General features: G+C 46.1%; 1 protein-coding gene across 3 annotated transcripts in view; it reads left to right on the forward strand.

The window, feature by feature from the left end:
* Positions 1-22,329, forward strand: part of LOC308409651 (ras-associated and pleckstrin homology domains-containing protein 1-like) — a 78,357-nt gene that overhangs the window by 24,047 nt on the left and 31,981 nt on the right. For 2 of the 3 annotated variants that reach the window (XM_080902555.1, XM_080902557.1), the window contains exon 2: positions 11,384-11,442. The exons of the other annotated variant lie outside the window; for it this stretch is intronic. The gene's annotated coding sequence lies outside the window, so the exon portion shown is untranslated. The remainder of the gene's footprint in view (positions 1-11,383; positions 11,443-22,329) is intronic. 3 annotated transcript variants of the gene reach the window in all.

A 22,329-nucleotide genomic window follows, 5' to 3' on the forward strand; every position in this document is an offset into this window, starting at 1 on the left:
GTTAAAAAATCCCAGTTATCAATGTTTCCATATTATTTGGATCACATATTTAGTGAACAACAAGTTTGGAGGAAACAGGCAAGACCGCCATCTGGCCTAATGCATTTATTTAGGTGTCATCATGCCCCAGTGACAGTGCAGCTATTATCCCTCACTGGTCTGTTTAAAGCGTCCAGATGACCTGTTACAAGTTCTTTTGCAGACAAAAGCAGAAATGAAGGAAACCTCTGCTCTGGCTTCCTCCCGTACTTTAAAGACATCTGTAAATCAGTCAGGTTAGACTGGTTACCGTGGGTGTGGGTGAAGTGGGCAGGATCATCCTAATCCTGTATGAATATTAGGGGTGGGGGAAGAAATCGATACTGTGTCGCATCGTGATATTTTGTTTGCTAATAATGTATCGATGCAGAGACAGCAGAAATCGATATTTTGTTACAAAAAAGGTTTTTGTGCTCTGACTTCAGAGCATGTTGATCCTTTTTCTGAGCAAGAATCCTGACATTCCTTCACTGTCCAAATGTGTTTAACTGTTTTTGGCAGCAATAAACATGACAGTTTACTTATTTTAATTTAAGACATGTTTTATTTTAATTAAGTTTAAAACTTTTTTATTTAATGTAAAATTATATTTTGTTTTAATTTACTTTCAAATTCTTCAGTTGCTGAAGGGGCTGCATAGTTTTCATAAATTGCATAGTTCAGAATAGCTGTAATTGTACCAGGTGGTTGCATTCAGTTAAGTTGGACTAGACTGTAATACAAACCGTTCAGTTTGTCAACAATAAAACTGACTGAAATGAGAGAAAGACTGAGTGTGAGACTTTGATATTAGATAAAATGAATATTGATAAAGTTTACCTTTATGTACAGAATCTGAATATCGCAGAATATTTTTAAAAATTGCAATAATATCGTATCGTGCGTTAAGTATTGTGATAATATCGTATCATGGGATGTATGGTGATTCCCACCTCTAATGAATATGTCTGAAAAGTCTATACACTGCTTTAAACTGAAGCACTTTAAGTGTTCATGATCTCTGCGTTTGCCCGATTATCTTCTATAATATCACATTTCTACATTTCAATGAGTCTCACATTTTCCTAACAAAACAGAAAGAAATGGGGGCTCAAGACTTTTGCATGGTCCTGGGTCACTGGGATAGTGCGGTGAAGCGGGGCCTGGGGCCTGTCGGTGAACTTGTTGGAACTGAACCGCTCTGGTAGATTCAGCTGAGTCAGATTCGGTGTCTGCTTTGTTAATTATACGATTAGCTGCAGGAATCTGTAGAAGCCTCACTTCTGTGTTTGTATGTGCCTGAGCACGTTTTTCACTTGGTCAGTATTGCTTGCCTTTCCCCGTCTTGTACTTGTGTGTGTGTGTGTGTGTGTGTGTGTGTGTGTGTGTGTGTGTGTGTGTGTGTGTGTGTGTGTGTGTTCTTTGTACAGTCTCAAAAAGAGACAGAAAGTAATCGGGGGGGGGAACCCACTCTGCTGTGGTCATGGTGTCTTCACCCTTTGCCTGTTTTTCTCACATGTTGAGGAGGTTGTCCTTGGTTCCTAGTTGTTGTTTCTGGCAGGAATCATTTCAGCTGAGGACCGAAGTGGAAAGTTTTATTGTACGTTTAGCTTGGGTGTCACAGTGTACATGTAGAAGCAACGTTTTTAAACACTGTAACGCAATAGGAGCTAAAATGATCTGTTTTTGGAGTCCTGGCTGTCAGCACAGCTGTGGACACTCAGGGTGTCCTCACCTGTGGAACCGTCACTCTGACCGTGTGATACTTTACACTGTGCTTTAGTCCAGCATTATTCTGTGATGTTGTTAATGAAGGTTTTACACGAGTTTGTGTGTTTGTGTGTGTGCGTGGGTGTCCATGCGTGTGGGTGTGTGTGTGTCTGTGTGCGTGTGAAGGCCGTCCTCCTTCTGTGAAGTAACATTTCTGTTTTCCAAAAAAGCAGCTGACAGGTTGTTTGTTAAAGTTTCATATTCATGGTTCAGACGCTGTTTATTTAACTGATGGATGTTAGGCTACGTCACTCTGCAGGTCTTGATGCTCAATTCAGACTTTTTGATCAAATCCGACAAATTTTTTTTGTCTGCTCGTTCACACTACAAATAAAATGTGACAGCAGACGCGCTCTAGTGTGAAAATATCGTTCACACTGCAGGCAAAGCGCATCAAATCCAACTTCTTTGACCCTGTGCGAAACATATCCGATCATGGTGTGACAGTGTGAACGGCACAAATCCGATCATTTTAATCCGATCTGGGTCACCTTTGTATGTGGTGCTGAATCCGATACATATCTGATGTTTTAGAAAGCGACTGCTGTTTGAGAAGACATCGCGAACGCTTCCCGACCATCCCGTGTAGATGTCAGTGAAACTGCTGGGAAGACAACGCTGGAGAAACATGAACATTTTATTTGTTCTGTATAATCTGCAGATTCTGACAGAACTAGAAGCAGCGCTCCTCTAAAACAGCAATAAGCATCATTATTAGGCCAAATGTAAATAACACAATAACTTTATAACTTAAAGCAAAATTGGGAAACGTAAAGTCCGAAGTCTTTATATTAAGGCCATCAGTCAAACATGCTGTTGGTCTGGGTCTAAACAGAGCGCGTTGTGTGTGACGTCTTCTTTTGCGCATGCGGCCGCTTTGAGCATTTTTTGTTTTTTTTTAAACAGTGCATTGTGTTTTGCGTCCTGATTGGCTGTAGACCCTCGTCAATCACTCTCCTCCATGCTGTGTCTCCTGTACAGTACAGGATGTGTTCAGTGTGTCAAATTTACATCAATCTTTGATCAGCAGCAGCGTGACTCTGAAGTTTTCTCCCCAACAAACACAACAATGTCGACGAAACGTCGTCACCTGCGGGTGCCTTTGGTTTCATTCTATAACACTGGGCTTATTTTTCTACAAAGGTTTGAACTTTGAGAGTTTAAACAAGAGAGAAACGTGTGAAAATGTTCATGCCTGTCTGAGAAAAGTGCATAAAGTGTGTAGTGAGGAGTTTTACAGCCTGTAAACATCTATATAATAATTGAAAAAAGATGTGGATTTCATCAATCTGGATTATTTTTAGACGGTAACTCTAGCGATAAATGAGGGACCGCTGTCCTGGCTGACTGACATTATTAGCTTTGTCGTCGTTATTACCGTGTTGTTTGGAAAATACGGCGCACTTAAAATCAATCCTTTGATTTTTCTGAAAGTCAACAGAGCCCCTTATAATCCCGTGTGCCTTATGTATGAACTCTGGTTGTGTTTACTGACCTCAAACGATTTTATGTGCACGGCGCTCGAAAATCTGTCAGATGTTTCAGTACGACTTTGCTGAGCTACGAAGCCGCACCGCTTGATGGATTGTTGGAGCATTACGGCTATCGTAGGCGGAGCCTCGCGGAGTGATACGTGCTGTGCTTCAACATAATATTACCGTATTGTGTGTGTATAACCTCTTTGTAAGTTTTGTGGATGTTATACATGGTTATGCTGAGGATGTGTCGGCCAGTTTCCACTGGAAACGCCTTTTGGTTAAACTGTCAGCGAGGAGTTTGCACTGTTACGTTTTTATAACTTTAATGCAGATAAAAACAGCTGCTTGTTTAAGTGAAAATACACTGATGTTTGTTTGTTTTTTTGCACTAATAAAGTTGTGGAGTTGTAAAGTATTTTGTCTCGTGTCAATTATATCGTCAGTTATATCGTTATCGCAAATTTTCAAACGTATATTGTGATGAATATTTTTGGTCATATTGCCCTGCTCTAGCTACGTCCACACTAGCCCGGATAGATTTGAAAACAGCGTTTTTGTCTGAGAACGCTCCGCGTCCACACTAGCGTTTTCAGTCGTTGTGCTTCCACATTGCAACGGCCGGAAACGTTTACGTTCCAGTCCTGCGCAAAAGTGAGTGAGAATTAAAGAATTTGAAGAAAAGCTATCTGGTCATTTACAAAGTGATATTAATCCTTTTTAGGGTCAAAATTGAGAGCAATCAAAACAACCGCTGTATAACGCCCTTCGCTATCTTTGTTTAATTGGTCACATGACTGCATCACATGACTAAAATGCGTCATCGTTTTAGAAAGTCTGCGTTTTCGAGTCTCCACACTGCGACAGCAGCTCCGTTCTGAAATGTGTGCGTTTTCGAGAGCGTTTTCAAAACACTGCGTTTTTCCTTGAGGAAAACGGTGTCTCAGTGTGGATGGGAGGCCAAAACGGAGAGAAAACAGTGTGGACGTAGCCTCAGTGTCTTGGCAACTAGTTAGTCGCTGCAGCTGCTTTCAGTCGATCTCTGACTGCAAAAAAATAAAATCAATCTAATTCTGAGGTCAAACATGAGCAGTCCAAATCCTTTCTTCCTGTTGTGGAGTAGTCTGCCCAGGCAGGCTTGCTGACCTCCTTCTTTGCTCTTCTTCCTCCCAGCAGCAGTTTAACCCAGCAGCTCAGTGACATTGCATTAAGTGCCTGAGGTGTTGACTCTGTGTTTGCAGCATAGCGAGTGCTGTGAATCTCCCTGACAGCTGCAGTGTGACCACTGCAGCATCACTGTAGGACTTCTTGAACAGTGCTACGTTGGTAAATCTAAAACCGTTCAGCTCGGCATCAGCAGGCTGTCACAGTCAGCAGCCGGCCTTCAGATTGCAGTGCCTGGATGTACACTGAGGTGGCTCTGTCCTCCATGCAGGGGGGTTACCGCATGCGTGAGTGAAAACTGTGACTTGGGACAAACTTTTCTGTCCTCATTCAAACTGTGCCGACACAGATTCTAGTTAAGAAAGTGCCCGCTGGAATATTTCAGACTTGATATGACAGCTAGCTAAAACAGCAACAGGTGCTGCGCTTGTGCCGATGGTCACCAGTGGAGAAATGACACTGTGGCACTGAGGAAATACTGTTTGCTGTGTCAGCAGCCATATTGGATGTAGAGGAAATAATACCCTGACACAAGAACAGGGTTTCCTGCAGTGCAGGTGTCGGCTTACTTCCAGGAATCTTGATATTTTGCAACAGCAGTTAGAAAATCAGAAAAGTAAATCCATGTGTGTCATTTTAATCCAGCGGCAAAATGATTTTTCATCCATGTTTATGTGATGTTTAAAAAAACTTTGAATGTTTCCAGTTTCCTTCTGTCTGATTGGATGTGCCCTCTAGCAGCGCGTACCCATCTGAATAACGATTTAAGGAAAAAAATGGCACGCAGCCGATGGGGCATGTGTGCTCGTCTGCGCTGCTCTAAATAGGTGCGTTGGGGGTTTCTACCAGCCCAGCTTCTCACTTTCAAACACGTCACACGCACACTGGTGTTTTTATAGCTACGAGGATGCTTGCTGACACCCCCGAGTCCCTAAACCCAAAGCAGGGATTATTCTTGGTTGGACACCAACAGCTGCACGCGCCACACGTCAGCTGTCATTGTGTTTGGCTTCTTTGAAGTGTGTAGTGCGGTGTCTTTGTGGAGGGCATGCCAGCATTGACATAGAGCCGCTGTCTAATGACACATCTTAGGTCCTTGCAGGTCCCTGTGATTCATAAAGGCCTAAGCCTAATGAAGTCTAACCTCCACAGCTGGACTAGTTCAAACTTGCACTCTTTCCAAATAGCGTTAGAGTCTGTGTGTCAGGGATTTTCTGAGGAACGGCACACGATGGTCTGGAAATGAGCTGTCGACCTGCACAATGTGTTTATTAGCTTTGCTCTTATTTTCTTGGAATACTTGTCAAAGTCATGCATTTCACTGCATGAACTGATTAGATGTGGAGTGAACATTTGTGTAGCTGCTAGAAGAGCCAGCTCGCTTTTTCCTCTGGTTTCACATTTTTGTGTTGTGCGTCTGTCCCTTTGTCACAATGTCTCAGAACTGCTCCGACTGCTTGGACGAACAGCTGGCTTGATGATGTTTTTGAATTATGACGTGATTGTCAAACATCAATATCAAAAAGCAGTAACAGTGAGAGGAGGCAGACGCAGGACGTCAGAGAGCTGCTTACACATGTTGTACACATGTACAAAGAAATCCTTCAGCTAGTGGCTGTCGCCCTGACAGTGGCAGCTTTCCTTATAAATGACTTTAAACGTTTTTCTCCTTCACACACATTTAAACGTGAACAGCAGAGAGATTTCTACATTCAGCACAGTGTCAACGTACGCTCCAAGATTAATGTAATCAGTTTAGTATTCAAACAGTCTCTGAGAGCATTAGCAGCCTGGCAGCTGCTGGGTCTGAGCCGACCTCTGGCATTTCAAGTCTGTCTGCTGTGATTCTGTGTGTTATGCTTGTATTTGTAGCTCAGTGTGTGTTTGACATCCTTCAACAAAGTCCGATCAGCTTTACTGATGTATCCTAACCATGAGACGGTCACCCCAGCTACTACAACACTCCTGAACCTGCAGCACATCTCTAATAACAGCGTTGTTGTTTTGAATGTGACTCACTAATGGGTCACGTACAAACATGCTGCATCATCAGAATCCAGTGGGCGGAGCCTCAGTCCTGAGGATGTTTGAGGAAGACTGGAGGAAGAAGTCCTGCATTAGGAGTGTTTCAGTTCCTCTCTGCTCTGCATTCATAACATCAAACTATTAAGTCCTCTTAAAGTAATAAGGTTTATAATAAAGTCCTATTATGACTGAAGTAGTAACGCCATTGTTTCCAGAGAGCATAAAGCCTCTGCCCATGTTTCATAAGACTTTTTAATGGGGCCCGTTTGGCAGCCGGGAGTAACCAATCAGGACAGGCAGAGCTTTAATATTACAAGCATATTAGCGATCCCTTCACGGCCATAGGTTGGTAACACAGTGTTGTTTAACCTTTGCCTCTGCACCTGTCAGTGTTTTGAAGTCCCCAACAGAAAACTGTCAGGTACATGTTCTGCTTTGTGCTGGTGGGAGTAGAACAAGATATTTATACGACTGATTTTCAGGTGGTTCCGTCTTTAAGTGTCAGCGTGAGGTCCACGTACGTCAGGGAGGTCGTCATGAGAAACGGGACGTAACAGACGAATCACAGTGAGGGCAGGAACGCCAACATATACTTTACATCTGTGGAAGAGAATCTGTGGATGAATTTGGAAAAACACCAAAAAAGGTCTCAGGATCTGTTCATCTGCCAAACATGGTGGAGACGATGCACGGCTGTTGGTGGGAATGGACTGATGTTTGGCGATGCAATGGAAATATGACATGTATGAAAACTATTCAAGCCAAAGAATAAATAAATGAGTAAACAGAATGATGAGTGGAAAAACCCACAAACTATTGAAGTCAGCTGGAGCAACGGCAGAGCATCACAAAGAAGGAGTCTTTAGAGACGTCCATGTTCCAGACTTTAAATGAGCTGTTTGGAAACACTGTTATTGGCTAATGCTTTCTAATGCTTTCCAATTGCAACACAGCAGGATGGGGAACTGTTTTAAACGACACATCAGTTTTTAATTCCTGAAAGATATGAATGCCAAGTGATACGGCACAAACATGGGTGTGCAGCTGAGGTTACCACTTTAAGGAAGAGCACACGAAAGCCAAAGGTCATCCAGACTGAACTGTTTGATTTGTTGAACCCTTTAAACAGTCCCACACCAGTGTACTGTGCATCACTCCCATGGGTTTACACAGTGGATTATCTACAATGTCATATAGCTTTAAAAAACTGGGTAACACTTCCTGTTAGATGGCTGAATGACTGAATGCTGGTTCACTCACTGTTGAGTGACTCTTATGCTGGCAGATTAACAGTACAGGGGGATGCTTTGGCCTCAGCCTTTGTTATATCCCCATGTTGTGAGACTGACCGAGTTACTCCCCTCTGTCAGTCTCTCACATGCTCCCATTCTTCTCAGCACACAGACTAAAAGTGTCTTTGTGTTCAGAACAGCTTGACTACACGCTGAAGTTTGAACACCTTTTTCCAAACGATATGACCTCAGCTGGTGTTTTGAGGATGGTGGCAGAGAGCACTGCCCAACACTCGGTGCTTGCTGTAGGATATTATAGACATGCTTTTCATCAAAACATCCTTCTCATCCGGAGAGAAGTGTTTAAATCTAGGATAAAAGTTGTCTCGACTTCCGAGCGACTCGCTGTGACTGTTGTGCTCCAAAAACAACCCTCTGATTGTTTCATTGCTGGGAGGTTACTGACCTGTAGATGAGATGGAAGTTGCCGACTCGTCTGCGAGCGCTCGATAAGTAAAGTAGACGACCAGAATCTGCTGGTGACCGGAGCAGCTGTGAGGTGTATTTTGATAAATGGCCTGCATTTGTATAGCGCTTTACTCAGTCCCTAAGGACCCCAAAGCACTTTACATATCCAGTCATCCACCCATTCACACACACATTCACACACTGGTGATGGCAGCTACGTTGTAGCCACAGCTGCCCTGGGGCGCACTGACAGAGGCGAGGCTGCCGGACACTGGCGCCACCGGGCCCTCTGACCACCACCAGTAGGTAAACACGGGGTTAGTATCTTGCCCTTGCATGCAGCCAGGAGGCAGCCTGGGATTGAACCACCGACCTTCTGATTAGTGGCTGACCTGCTCTGCCACCTGAGCTACAGCCACCACCAGACCTCTTTTCAGTCAGTTTCACCTACACTCAACAAAAATATAAACGCAACACCTTTGTTACTGCTCCCATTCCCCATGGGATGGACGTAGAGACCTAAAATTCATTCCAGATACACAATATAACCATCCCTCCCAAACAGTGGTCACAAATCAGTCCAAATGTGTGGTAGTGGGCACATCTGCCATATTGAGATAATCCATCCCACCTTACAGGTGTGCCACATCAGGATGCTGATCTGACATCATGAGTAGTGCACAGGTGTACCTAAGACTGCCCACAACAAAAGGCCACCCTGGAATGTGCAGTTTTGTCTCACAGCAAAATGCCACAGATGCCACAAGCAATGAGGGAGCGTGCAACTGGCATGCTGACAGCAGGAATGTCAACCAGATCTGTCGCCCGTGCATTGAATGTTCATTTCTCAACCATAAGCCGTCTCCACAGGCGTTTCAGAGAATATGGCAGCACATCCAACCGGCCTCACAACCGCAGACCTCGTGTAACCACACCAGCCCAGGACCTCCACATCCAGCAGGTTCACCTCCAAGATCATCTGAGACCAGCCACCCAGACAGCTGCTGGAACAATTGGGTTGCACAACCAAACAATTTCTGCACAAACTGTCAGAAACCGTCTCAGGGACGCTCAACTGCATGCCCGTCGTCCTCATCGGGGTCTTGACCTGACTCCAGCTCGTCGCCGTAACAGACTTGTGTGGGCAAATGCTCACATTCGATGGCGTCTGGCACGTTGGAGAGGTGTGCGCTTCACGGATGAATCATGGTTCACATTGTTCAGGGCAGATGGCAGCTGAGAATGTCCCAGTTCTTGCATGGCCAGCATACTCACCGGACATGTCACCCATTGAGCATGTTCGGGATGTGCTTGACCGGCGTATACGACAGCGTGTACCAGTTCCCACGAATATCCAACAACCTCGCACAGCCATTGAAGTGGAGTGGACCAACATTCCACAGGCCACAATTGACAATCTGATAGACTCCATGCGACGATGTGTTGCACTGCATGAGGCAAATGGTGGTCACACCAGATACTGACCGGTTCTGGGTCCCCAGACCCCCAATAGCGCAAAAAACTGCACATTCCAGGGTGGCCTTTTGTTGTGGGCAGTCTGAGGTACACCTGTGCACTACTCATGATGTCAGATCAGCATCCTGATGTGGCACACCTGTGAGGTGGGATGGATTATCTCAATATGGCAGATGTGCCCACTACCACACATTTGGACTGATTTGTGACCACTGTTTGGGAGGGATGGTTATATTGTGTATCTGGAATGAATTTTAGGTCTCTACGTCCATCCCATGGGGAATGGGAGCAGTAACAAAGGTGTTGCGTTTATATTTTTGTTGAGTGTAGAAACTGCGAGCAGCTTGCCACAGTCAATACTTGACAACTGGTCAGGCAACACACATGTTTACTAGTGACCAGTGGTAACTATTTGCTGGCTAACTGGTCTCTAGGTCGATGTGACTGGTGGAGTCATGTAACACTGCTGATGGGGAAACATTGTTGAGCGTTAGTAAAGGGCTCCTCCTCATTCATAGCGTACAGTTAGCATTACATGTCATCATCGATGAGGACGTGGACATCAGAGTTAACTTACCCTACGGCAGTGGGAGGGGATTAACCTCTTTACATTTACCTGGTCACCAGCAACCCATCTGGGGTGAGCAGCAGGTTTAGCTCAGCATCTGCTCAGTTTTATGGATTTTTTGCTTATTTGTCGTAACCAAATGTAACAGCTGACATGATTGTGTGAGCCTGAGATTAATGAGGTTAATGAACAAGCTGGAACGTTCCACATGTGACAAACACTAAACTATAGACGGCTGGTTTTACACTTCCTGTTTATTCATGTTCATGAGCTGTTTTGTTAGTAACTGTGCCAACAGCACTAAAATAAGACACGCTCCACATGTAAGCTTCCCAGGGAACAGTTGCTGGGTTGAATGCCGCTGATGTGCCCGTGAGCACTGTGTTGCTCTTTGTTCGCTCCAACAACAGCCTCCTTGTTGCTTCAGCTTTCAGCTACTGATCACATGAGAGCTGCTAATGATCTTATACAAGTACGACCGCAGCGTTGGTTTGTTCGGTGAAGTGTTGACGTTTTTATACATTTGTCCACTCAGTTTGTGGAGACACACACACACACACACACACACACACACACACACACACACACACACACACACACACACACACACACACACACACACACACACACACACACACATCCATGTGACAGGTGAGCAGTGTGAATCTGAGAACACACACGTGGTTTCACACGTTGTGTTTGTGTGTGAGGCCCGATCACAGCACGACTGGGTCGGAGGAGCCCAGTGATGCTGTGGCTGGTTCAGCAGGTACACACAGAGGCTCACAGGGTGAAGATGGAGGCCGGAGCGTGGACGGAGCCTGCAGCAGGGTCTTCAAATGTTGGGGCCTGTCAGTTATTTTTAGGTCACACACAGGCTACACTCAGCACGGTAGATGCACACACTAGCGCCACCTGCTGACAACATATCAGGTGTGTAGACAGCCACTGTGTGTGTGTGTGTGTGTGTGTTATCGCATGTAGCGGAGCTGGTCGGGCTCTCTAAGCCAAAGGTCTTCTCTGTAGTGACGCTGCTCTCCTCTGCACCACATTCAGGCTGTAAGCAGGTCCCACACACCCACAGCCAGCTGTGACAGGACCAGCGTGCTTTCAACAACATGTGAGTCTCTGTCCATGTGAGGGAAGTCTGCTCTTGTACTTGATGCCTTTTCTGTCTGTGTCTGCAGGCTGACTGGATCATCACTGTGCTGCGCTCCAGCTGGACTGAGCTGTTAGCAGACCAAAGGTAACTGGCCTGAAAGCACGTGAGCCCTTTGAATCACGGACACATGCATGTGCTGACTGGTTTGAATGGTTCACTTCACACAGCTGTTAAGAAAAGTGATTTACAAAATGATTTCTAGAAAAAATAAAAACAAATAGAAGAGCTGCTACAACAGGCTGCAGGCACATGGTCCAACCGTCCTCTGCAGCCATCAGCGTCACATCAGCAGAGACAGACTCCCCTCTGCCTGCTGCCTCTGTAGAGTGCTGCTCCACACATGTACACCAGCTCCAGTTCAGACCCTGTTTCATCAGGAAGGATAAAAAACTGTGCAGCCCCTCGTGAGTGAGGGAGCAGCCCAAAGTACTCCTCTCTGTTTCTGTCACATGTCCAAAAGTCTTTGAACTGCAGTCTCATAGTTGATCTTAAAATTTGTGTTAAGGGTAAGTGGGTGGCGTCCAACTGATGGTGCAAAGTTCTGTCGTGATTTCCAAAATAAAAAAGGGAACAGCAGTCCCACACCTGCTTTGAGTACTCCAGGAGAGTAGACTCCACTGTGAGCTCTGTGGACAACTGAACAGCTCTGTAGTGAGTGGCTCCAGCCTTCACCCACAGCCAGTTCTGAGTGCTGGTGGCAGGGCTGTGACCAGAATCTCATCTCCCGATATAAAACATCTATCGTCCGATAACAATATAAATCACAAAAATGTAACATTTTCTGTAAGTTCTGTGAATCTCGGGCAGCTCGACTTGCGTGAAGTGTTTCCAGCTGGGCGTCGTGTAGCTGGAGTCGAGTGTTTTAACTGATGCATGAAACGATACATTTTTAGACAGAAGCTGTAACGGTTTCTTTATATTTATTACACGGCGTGCTGCGGGGAAAAGCCTGTTCTAATGTTGGAGTCTTTATTTTTATTTTTTAGCACCTGGCGGCTCTCTTTTGCTTCTCATCTGTAAATAATCTGCTCTTTCACGTGATTCAGTTTATTTTGAAAAGTCTCAACAGGATCTTGAGCTTTATTCTGGAAGTGGACATGCGATGGTTTTACCGCCATTGTTGCATAAAAACAGGCGCTCGTCCGTCCGTAGTGTGGTTATATTAAATATAGGAGAAAGAGAGAACTTTAAGAAATTAATAATAACTACAGTGACATCAGAACATGAAAACATATTGCTGTAAACAGTTTATTTTGCGACACCACGAAACAAACGATAGTGTGAAATCAAACGATGTTTTTATATCGTCATCTGATATATATCGTTGTATCGAACAGCCCTAGCTGGTGGTATAAATCTGTGAACTCCTCCTAGAGCATGAGGTGTGTGTGTGTGTGTGTGTGTGTGTGTGTGTGTGTGTGTGTGTGTGTGTGTGTGTGTGTGTGTGTGTGCGTGCGGTTTAGGAGCCCTGAGATCACACAGCGTGTTCATTATGAGGCTGCTGCTCTGATATCTTTAGTTTCACACAAGTCTAAATGAACCCACTGCTGCACACACATGTGTACCACACTGGTGACATATCAAAGTGTGGTATGACCCACACACAGTGTGTGGTTGTGAGGGAGTGGTTTGTGTCAAAATACATGAGTGAAGTTAGATCAATAGTGTTTATTTCAATTCTTTTTAATATAGATGTGAACTAGCGTATGTAAAGTATGAATCCCAGTGCACTGGGAGTATATGCATCTGTGCGCTCTGTGAGAACAGATGAGACCACACCGGTGCCCGTGTGATGACTGTTTACAAACATCAGGCAGCTGTGACCGATCACATGATCAAACGTTAGAAAAGCTCTGCATGTCATCTTCTACAGGCTCAGCTCATATGCACGCAGGATTTTTAAAGTCACTCCATAACTAATACAAATCTTTCAAAGTCAAGGGCAGAAGTCAAGTTGTTAGGAAATCTTGTGAATGCTGTAACTAAAGGCGGGTTTTTAAATTCTCCTCTTTTTTTGTTTTTCAAACCACAAATATTTACAAAACTCAAAGGTAGCAGAGATGTGGGAACAGCACCCAGCACAACATTTAACTGGATAATATTCAGCTGCATGCAGGTTCATCAGAGCACAGGTGAAGACCTACAACATCCTGAATATAACAAGTGGAACTATAACGGTTGTCTCACCACGTGGTGTCTGACGTACAAACTCCACATACGGTGGGTGAAAGCATGCAAGAGTAAAAGGTTTTTCATGTTTTCGTCCTGTTGTGAGTTCTTTAAGCCAAAAACGATAAACTACAGGAACACAGCTTTGTGTCTTTGCAGGGTCGGGTTGTCTGTGTTGGTCATGTTGTTGTAGTGTCACTGTGCCTGTATTCTCACCTCAGCTTTCAGCCTGCTTGTGTGCAGGCGAATTACTCAGGGCAGCGAGTGTGCACTTACTCAGTCGTACAGTAGAATCAACTTCCTGCTGCCTCCTGTTTGTTTCTATGGGAGCAAAAATAGATCTCATTTGTTCTTTGTGTGCGTGTGTGTGCGTGTGTGTGCGTGTGTGTGCGTGCGTGCGTGTGTGTGTGCATGCGCGCATGTGCGTGTGTGCATGTGCGCGTGTGTGTGTGTGTGCGTGCGTGTGTGTGTGTGTGTGTGTGTGCGTGTGTGTGCGTGTGTGCGTGTGTGTGCGTGTGTGTGCGTGCGTGTGTGTGCGTGCATGTGCATGTGTGTGCATGTGTGTGCGTGTGTGTGTGTGCGCGCATGTGCGTGTGTGTGTTTGCGTGCGTGCGTGCGTGCGTGTGTGTGTGCGTGCGCGTGCGTGCGTGTGTGCATGCGCGTGCGTGCGTGCGTGCGTGTGTGTGTGTGCGTGCGCGTGCGTGCATGTGCGTGTGTGTGTGTGCATGCGCGTGCGTGCGTGCGTGTGTGTGTGTGTGTGTGTGTGTGTGCAGTATCATGTTACATGGCTGCAGCTGAGCCCTGTTGGGGATCTGCTGGGTCTTGAGGTTCGGACGCTCACCATCATTTCCACCACACACATGCGCACACGTGTCCGTTTGCTTGTCTCTGTTTCTGTGACACAGGGTTTGTCCTCCAGCACGACACCTGCAGACACAGTGGCCACTGCGTAACATGTGTCTCTGGCTGTGATACGCAGTGTAAGCCAGCAGAAAGGCTGCAGCAGCACAGCACTCGCTCTCTCCACCTCCCACTCTTTCTCCGGATTCATCTCATCTCCCTTCCTTGAGAAACAGAAGCAGGTGTCGATACGAAGCAGGGAAACAGAAAGGAAATGATGTAATGCCTGCTGCGGGTCTCGGGGGAAGTGATATCATTGTGCTGGATCAGCAGGCGGCCCCCCCGCTCGTCCTCTGCTTCCTCTGCCTCCCACCGTCCTTCTTCCTGTGTGATATGAGCTAAACCTGTGCTGTGCAGAAATTACACTCTGGAAACTGTATTTACGTGAAATCTGCTGATGTAATCTGCTGTTGCTTTTGTACGTTGCTAAGAGAATCAAACAATGTGTGTTATATTATTAGTGACCTTTTTACAAAGCACAGGAAGTACAGGATGGCCTTTTTGGTCTTTCGGGGTAATTTCCTGCATCCTGTTTGAGCTGGTGATGATGTAACAAAGTTAAAGATGGCTGAATGAGGCGAATGACATCGGTGACAGAACGTCCCCCTGATGGACGGATGGCCTTTCCTGCTGAAACTGAAATAAAAAACTAATTTCATTGTTAAAAAAAACCCTACATACTAGTCATTTGGTTTAACCTACAAATACACCCTGATCAAAGCTGCTCACACCAGCTGTTTTATTGTTTCTAACATTTGTAACTCAGTTTGTATTTATTCAGGTCAGAGTCCGGATGAGATGAGAGTCCAAGAGGTGAGCAGAGGTTAAAGTAGGAAACTGGGGAGCCACTGGTGTAGAGGTGAACGTATTCGCTTGTTCGATTGCAGCTGGAGACACAGATTCCCTTCTGGGGTTGTGTCAGAAACCCCTCGGCCTCATCCAGATAGCAGCTGGTGTCGTCTGCATAGCAACGAAAACGTCTTATCTAATAATATTAGCTGGATCGATAGAAAAACGACGTGTGTCTGTGGGTGGACGTGGCCATCGACGACATCCCCACACCACCAGCAGCATGGACGGGATGAGTCCATGCTGGTCTTACTGGACAAATGTCACAGCAGAAATTCAGACGCATCACACCAGGAAACATTTTCAATCTTCTGTTGTCCAGTTTTGGTGAGTCTGTGAATTTTTAGCTGTGAGTGTGGTGTGGACGTGTTGCGCATGCAGAGAGGCTCTTCTTCATGCTGTGGTCGTACTGAGTGTTAAAGTTACTTCCTTTTAGCTCAGACCTGTCTACCAAGTCTCCTCTGCCCTGTGGTGCTAACGAGGGACCTGAAATCTCAGACCATCTGACACCAACAACGATGCCTGAGCTGCTGCCGTTTGTTGATTAGATATTTGTTTACATGTCATGGTAGCGAGTTTTAAAATGACCTCCGAGCTGTGAGGGAGCTTTTGAAAGGAGAGCGAGGCTAATAATCATCATGTCGCCTCACCGCGCTGCTGAGTGTTGTGAACTAATGACTCTGAGTGTGCTTCCTGTGCTGTTAGCAGAGCTGCAGACGACTCTGGCACCATCACAACGATGCACATAGAACCAGAGTAAACAGAAAGCATCCTTCACCACACTCTGGGGTAAACGTGTGTGGACCACAGGAAGCCTGGCTCGCATCAGTCTGACTCACAGCTGTGCCCGATGCCTCGTATTTAACCTTCACTGTAGTAAATGATGCTAACTCACAGCTGAAACATGGCTGGTTTCCATGTTAGACAAACTGGGAGACTCCCAGTATACACGTCTGTCATATGAAGGCAGCATTGTGGGAGAGCCTCACTACAGAACCAGCGTTAGACTCTGACACACACACACACAGTGTAAAATCATTCACACTGATCTCATCGTCAGCACGATCCTCTTTGGCAGAAATGTTAGGGGCAAAGTTAAGAGAGGAAGTGAGGAAGAGACATCCCGAAAACATGACTCGAACAAATCTGCTCAAAGATCCTGGATTTGAGACGGAAGCATCACCTCTGTTTGCTTTGAATCAGCTTTGACTCTAGACTTTAGTAATACCGTTTGCATTTGTCCATGATCAAACCCATCAAACTGGAAGCTCTTGTATAGGGTGAACTATTTAAGCTACCCTAGCCCAGGGACCCCTTACTGGGGATAAAGACTTTCCTAGGACCACCCGCCCCGCTGATAAAACTCTTCAATCATCGTTCTGATGGAAGCAAAACTCGAGGTAACTGTTTCTAATTTTAGCTGGTTTGGTTTTTGCATTGCTTGATTAAAATATTTGTCCAGTGTCCTAATTGGCTCAACCCTGGATGATGCACAAGCTATGACTCGCGGACCGCTGGAGGTCCGGGGACCGCAGTTTCAGATGTGCATCTTCTCTGGACCGACCCGGCCCTGACTGAAATATCTCAAGAAAAAGTGAACTGTGCTTGTAAGTGTGGTAATTAGACAGCGCTGTGCGTTTGAAGCTGTTGAGGGAGCCTTTTAGTGTGAGTGCACAATCAGCAAGCACCACAGAGGAACGAGTCCCACCCGGATTTACTCACTGCTGCGTTTCTCTGGACCTGATTTATAGCTTCGCTTCACAGAAACCCAACAAACCCAACAAGCAGGCCTAAAAATACCGTCCTCTGTGAGTGTGCGTGTGTGTGTGTGTTTGATGTCCTGATATAGAGCCGTGGGAACGAGCCACATTGAATGCACTGGAGCTGGAGGGGTCTGTAAAGGCTTTTCTGTTGTTGCTCTGTTATGGCAGCAGACCAGTTGTTGCGCTGCCACAGTTGGAACTGGCCAGTACAGATGCAGCATTTTGCTCAAGGGCACTAAGACAGGAGCTGTTGGTGAAGTCATGAAGGACTGGAACCCTCTGTCTCCTCTTCCCTCCTTTTGAACTCGTCTCCTCTCATCGCTCTCTTCATTTCATTTCTTTTTCTCCTTTTTTCACTTTCAGTTTCCTTTTGTCATTCCCCTGTTTACTCACCTCCTCTTCACTCATTTCCTTGTCTCCTTCCTCCTTGCCTCATTTCCACTTATCTCTTCTCACTTTGTGTCGTTCTCCACTTGTTCCCTTTCTCTCTGCCTCTCCTGTATCCTTCTGGTGTCCTCACCTTTTTCCCTCCTTCTCCTTTCCTTTCGTCTCTTTAGTCCTAGTGTGCTTATGAGTTTGTTAAGAGCACTCAGACTCTGCATTGTTGCTGCATAGTGCAATTCAATCACAGAAAACTGGAGGGCAAGCAGACGTCCAGAAGGAGCCTGACATTCGCTGTCTGAGGCCGCCCTGCTGCGTCCTAGAGGGAGATGGGCCTTTGTATCCTCAGACATACAAGCCTGAACACTGGCTCTACAGTTTCAGGTCTGGGAGGGGCTGTCTATGTTAGCGTTAGGAAGTCATCTTTCTGCTCTCGTCTGTTATTTAACGCTGTGGGCGAGAGGTTTAGGCCCCTCCCGTCTGTAATGATTTGTAGTGTTTGCCAGCTGGTTACAGGGCGTGGCGTCGTTGGAGTTTGCTGGAAACAAGATAAAAGCTCTCAGAGGTCGTTGTGCTGTCCGTCTCATCTCACAGCATCTTTTGTCTAAATGTCCAAAAAATTAAAAAATGTCAGTTTTATTGCGGCCAAAGACGTGCAGTAGGATTCAGCGCTGAACGCAAAGCCAACATGGCTGACCTCAGCTCGCTAATATGCTGAATGATCCCATGCAGCTTTCTGCTTTCTGTCTTCATGAAGACACTTTGTTGGTCTGCGTTGTGCTGAGAGCCAGAAGGTCGATACAGACTAGTGGATTCTAGCTAGCATTAGCTTTGAAATAGCAACTCTCTGTGAGTAAGTACAGTTATAATAAGAACGGGCACAGTTCCTCGTTAGAGACAACTCAGGGTGAGCAGCGTTCTCAGCACCAGTGTGCTTAGACACCTGCCTGCATGCTGAGCTGTGCATGCTGAGCTGTGCATGCATCGTGTAACAGCGCAACGTTCACACTGTAGTGACGTCCTGCTCATGTGAGGGCGCTGTCGTCTCTACAGGATATCGAGAAACACTGTCTCACTCCCTCTAAATTGTAACAGACAAGTGGGAGAGGATGGGGGAGCGAGGGAGGAGGGGGACAATAAACGAGGGAGAGACATGAAGAAGGGAGGATGGGGGATGATTGCATGGTTTCATTGTGACACACAGGAGGAGTGTGGCTACAGCAGCACAGTAATTACTGTTTACTTTGGACACACACACAGACACACTCACACAAACACTCACACACACACACTTACAGCCCATCACAATGAGTTGCTGTCTCAGCTGTTTGACTCAGAGCTGTTTTTAAGGCTCCACCTGAAGGTGCACTTGACAGCATGCCGATGCTGGAGGGTGGAGAGAGTACAGCCAAGCTGGACGCTGACATCGTGCTCTCTCATCTTTTTACACGACACTTACATGTAGCCGTGCAGTGCAGTCATACCTCCTTCATGATGTGATGACAGATATTTAAAAAAGTAAAGGCACCAGCCGTTTGCTGTTTTAAATCAGTCCCAGTCTCCTACTGTACTGGTGCACAGCAGGACACTGGTGTTTTGATTTTGGCGTTTTTAAAGCCAGATTTTGTGATGTCACTGTGAATCTGCTGACTCACTGGCTAACAACTGGTCAGAAGCAAGAACCGAAGCAACGATGACTAAAATGTACAAAACGAACTGAAAACAAGTGAGATAAGCCCAGGCTACGCCTGCAAGCCCCTCTGAGACCCCACGGCCTTACCTGACATCATGTCACACGTCAGGTGTTTCCATCTCAGTTCAGACTGATCTGTGAGAGAATAATGATCACTGTCTCAGGATAAAGAGTCATAGGATCGAGAAATGTCAGCACATTTCTGGAGTGAGAAACTTGAGGGACAAATATGTTTGCCACCGAAATACTCGAGGGGAAAAATATCAGGTTTTTATTGTTTCTATCAGCCGACACAGGAAAAGAGCCACAGAGTAATGAAGACAAAAGCACCAGCATGAGCAAGAATGGCAACGACGCCGTTGACTCACCAATGGACTCTGAATCAGGCTTCACACGGACCCTCTGGTCACCATTTCTTTATTATTATCTTTATTCATATATGTATTTACTCAGTGGTTTCCTTTTGCTTTTTACAAACTGTCACGATCGGGCGAATTACACACAGTAGTTCGGCGTGCCCGTGTGGCGGGCTGGCTAGACCCAAACATGGCGAAGACTAGCAGTGGGTTGGAACAGACACGCAGTTATTCTAGTAACGATCAGTGCACGAAGCGTGGCTTCAGAACTGGCGTTACAGACGGAGAGCGAGAGCGATGAGAAAAAGGATCGAAGGGAAAAACACTCACGGTTGCTGAATCAGGCGGAGACTGACATCGGCAAAATTTCGGAGCTCCTGACATGAAGAGAACAATGTCTGAGCGGCGAACAGGTGGGTGGCGTCTCTCTTTTAAACCCGGCCCCGTGATCAGCTGATCACCGGCTGACACAAACGGTGCTGCCAGAACGAGCCATAGTGGGCGACCAGTAGCCTGACACAGCTCCTCAGCCTGCTGCTCCTGGTGTGAAGCTAAGCTAACATCCAGCAGGGACGTGCTCGTGTCCGCTGATCCCAGAATGAGTTTGGAGACTCTCCGGAAAGAGGCCGACACACATGGTGGTCAAATAAGTGCTTTGTACATGCAACTGTTCTCTACTAGCATTGTAAAGATGAACATGAAGCACGGTGACAGTCTGCCTGGTAGCTTTGTAACTAATATTCTAATTGGTGTGACGCCGTTGACTCACCAGTGGACCCTGAATCAGTTTTTGAGTGTCAGAGAAAAATAATTGTAACAGCACATTTAAGACTTTTGATATTGATTCCAGGCTTATTTTTAGACGAATGAACTCTTTGTGCAGAAATACCTGATGATTCATCCTTAAAACTATCCTGACGCAGTTTCAATGTACGGCAACAGCGTTGTGTGACAGTGTGGTCTTACGTCTTCTTCCTCCATTTAAAATATGTGGTGCAGTGACCAGATGTCAGAGCATCAGATAAGCTGAACCCAAGCTGAGTCAGACCTGATGAGAGGAGACTGTCCAACCTTTGGCTGCATGGAAACAGCAGATTGTTGCAGAAGAGTGCAGCTGTGAGAGCTTTCACAGCGCTCCTCTGGTCCCTCAGCAGCCCCAAACCACACACACACACACACACACACACACACACACTTGTCTAAATGACAGACCTTGCTAACCACAGGGATCTAATTGTAGCAGCGCTCCTCATACCCGTGTGTGTGTGTGTGTGTGTGTGTGTGTGTGTGTGTGTGTGTGTGTGTGTGTGTGTGTGTGTGTGTGTGTGTGTGTGTGTGTGTGTGTGTGTGTGTGTGTGTTGGTTGGCTATGTATCTCCATAAAGGGGGCAGAGTGGTGACGAGTAAGCAGCGCTCCAGGAATAGCATACTGTGCCCTGGGCAGCACTGTGGGGTTGTCTGGGTGGAGAGCTGGAGGAGCTGCTTATAGGAGGCCTGCAACACTGTCACTGTTGAGTACAACTCGATGAGCTGTATGTGCAGCTTCACTTCACAGCTAATCTTTACCAAAAGACAGTTTTTTCACATGTACTGGAAAAGAAAAGAATAGTGTGTAATATCAACTATGATGATTTCATTTACCTTCAGTGTGACGTTAGAAACGGCAGAGTCGAGATCCCTACAGTCAAAATAAGACTGTTTTCCTTTGCATTGATGTTCAATTTACAACAGTCGTCTCAAGGCGCTTTATGTTTGCGTGTGTTGATCTTCTCTGTGGCCTTCTGCCCTGCTATGAGCTGGTCTTAGAAGTGTGATGTAGGGAGAGAGTGACTCCTTCTGCATGCATACATGCCAGAGGTGGGGAGAACAGCTGAACAGCAGTTAGGGTGGCAGTGGGTTTCAAAGCAGCTTGTAGATGCAGTTTGAAGTTTCTCTTGCTGAAATATTCATGAGCTTCCCTGAATAAAATGTTGTCTGAGCATGTGTTGCTCTAAAATCTACTGATGCACCCCCCGTACTATCAGACCTGAGGCTGATGACAATCCCGACGGTCCCGCTCCTCTTTAGTCCGGAGGACACAGCATTCGTGTTTTTTTTTTTTTCTGAAAAGAATTTTAAATTTTGATTTGTCTGACCTCAGAGCAGTTTTCTGCTTTTCTCTGGTCCACCTTAAACGAGCATTGGCCCTGATAAAAGGATTTCTGGATCAGGCTCTTCTTTGTATGACAGACATTTGACCTCCACTCATGGATGGCACGATGACCTGTGTTCACAGATGTCTGGAAGTCTGAGCCCATGCAATGATTCTATGATTGAATCATGTTTTAATGCAGTGCTGCCAGAAGGACCAAAGATCATCCACATCCAATATGGAGTTTAGGCCTCGTGTCTTCCACACAAAGATTTTTTCAGATTCGCCGCACTGAGCATATTATGTAGTCGATGAAACCCAGTCGTGCTGCTGACGTGTGACCAGTTACAGTTACATACAAAATGGTAAATGGCCTGTATAGCGTCTTACTAGTCCCTAAGGACCCCAAAGCGCTTTACACATTCAGTCATCCACCCATTCACACACACATTCACACACTGGTGATGGCAGCTACATTGTAGCCACAGCCACCCTGGGGCGCACTGACAGAGGCGAGGCTGCCGGACACTGGCGCCACCGGGCCCTCTGACCAACACCAGTAGGCAACGGGTGAAGTGTCTCGCCCAAGGACACAACGACCGAGACTGTCTGAGCCGGGGCTCGAACCGGCAACCTTCCGATTACAAGACGAACTCCCAACTCTTGAGCCACGATCGAGACAAATGTTCCTCCAGCTGATTTCAGCACCACTTACTTTCCGTCCTTATGC

Source organism: Rhamphochromis sp. 'chilingali' (assembly GCF_963969265.1).
Source record: "Rhamphochromis sp. 'chilingali' genome assembly, chromosome: 14".
In the NCBI taxonomy this organism is placed as follows: Eukaryota; Metazoa; Chordata; class Actinopteri; order Cichliformes; family Cichlidae; genus Rhamphochromis; species Rhamphochromis sp. 'chilingali'.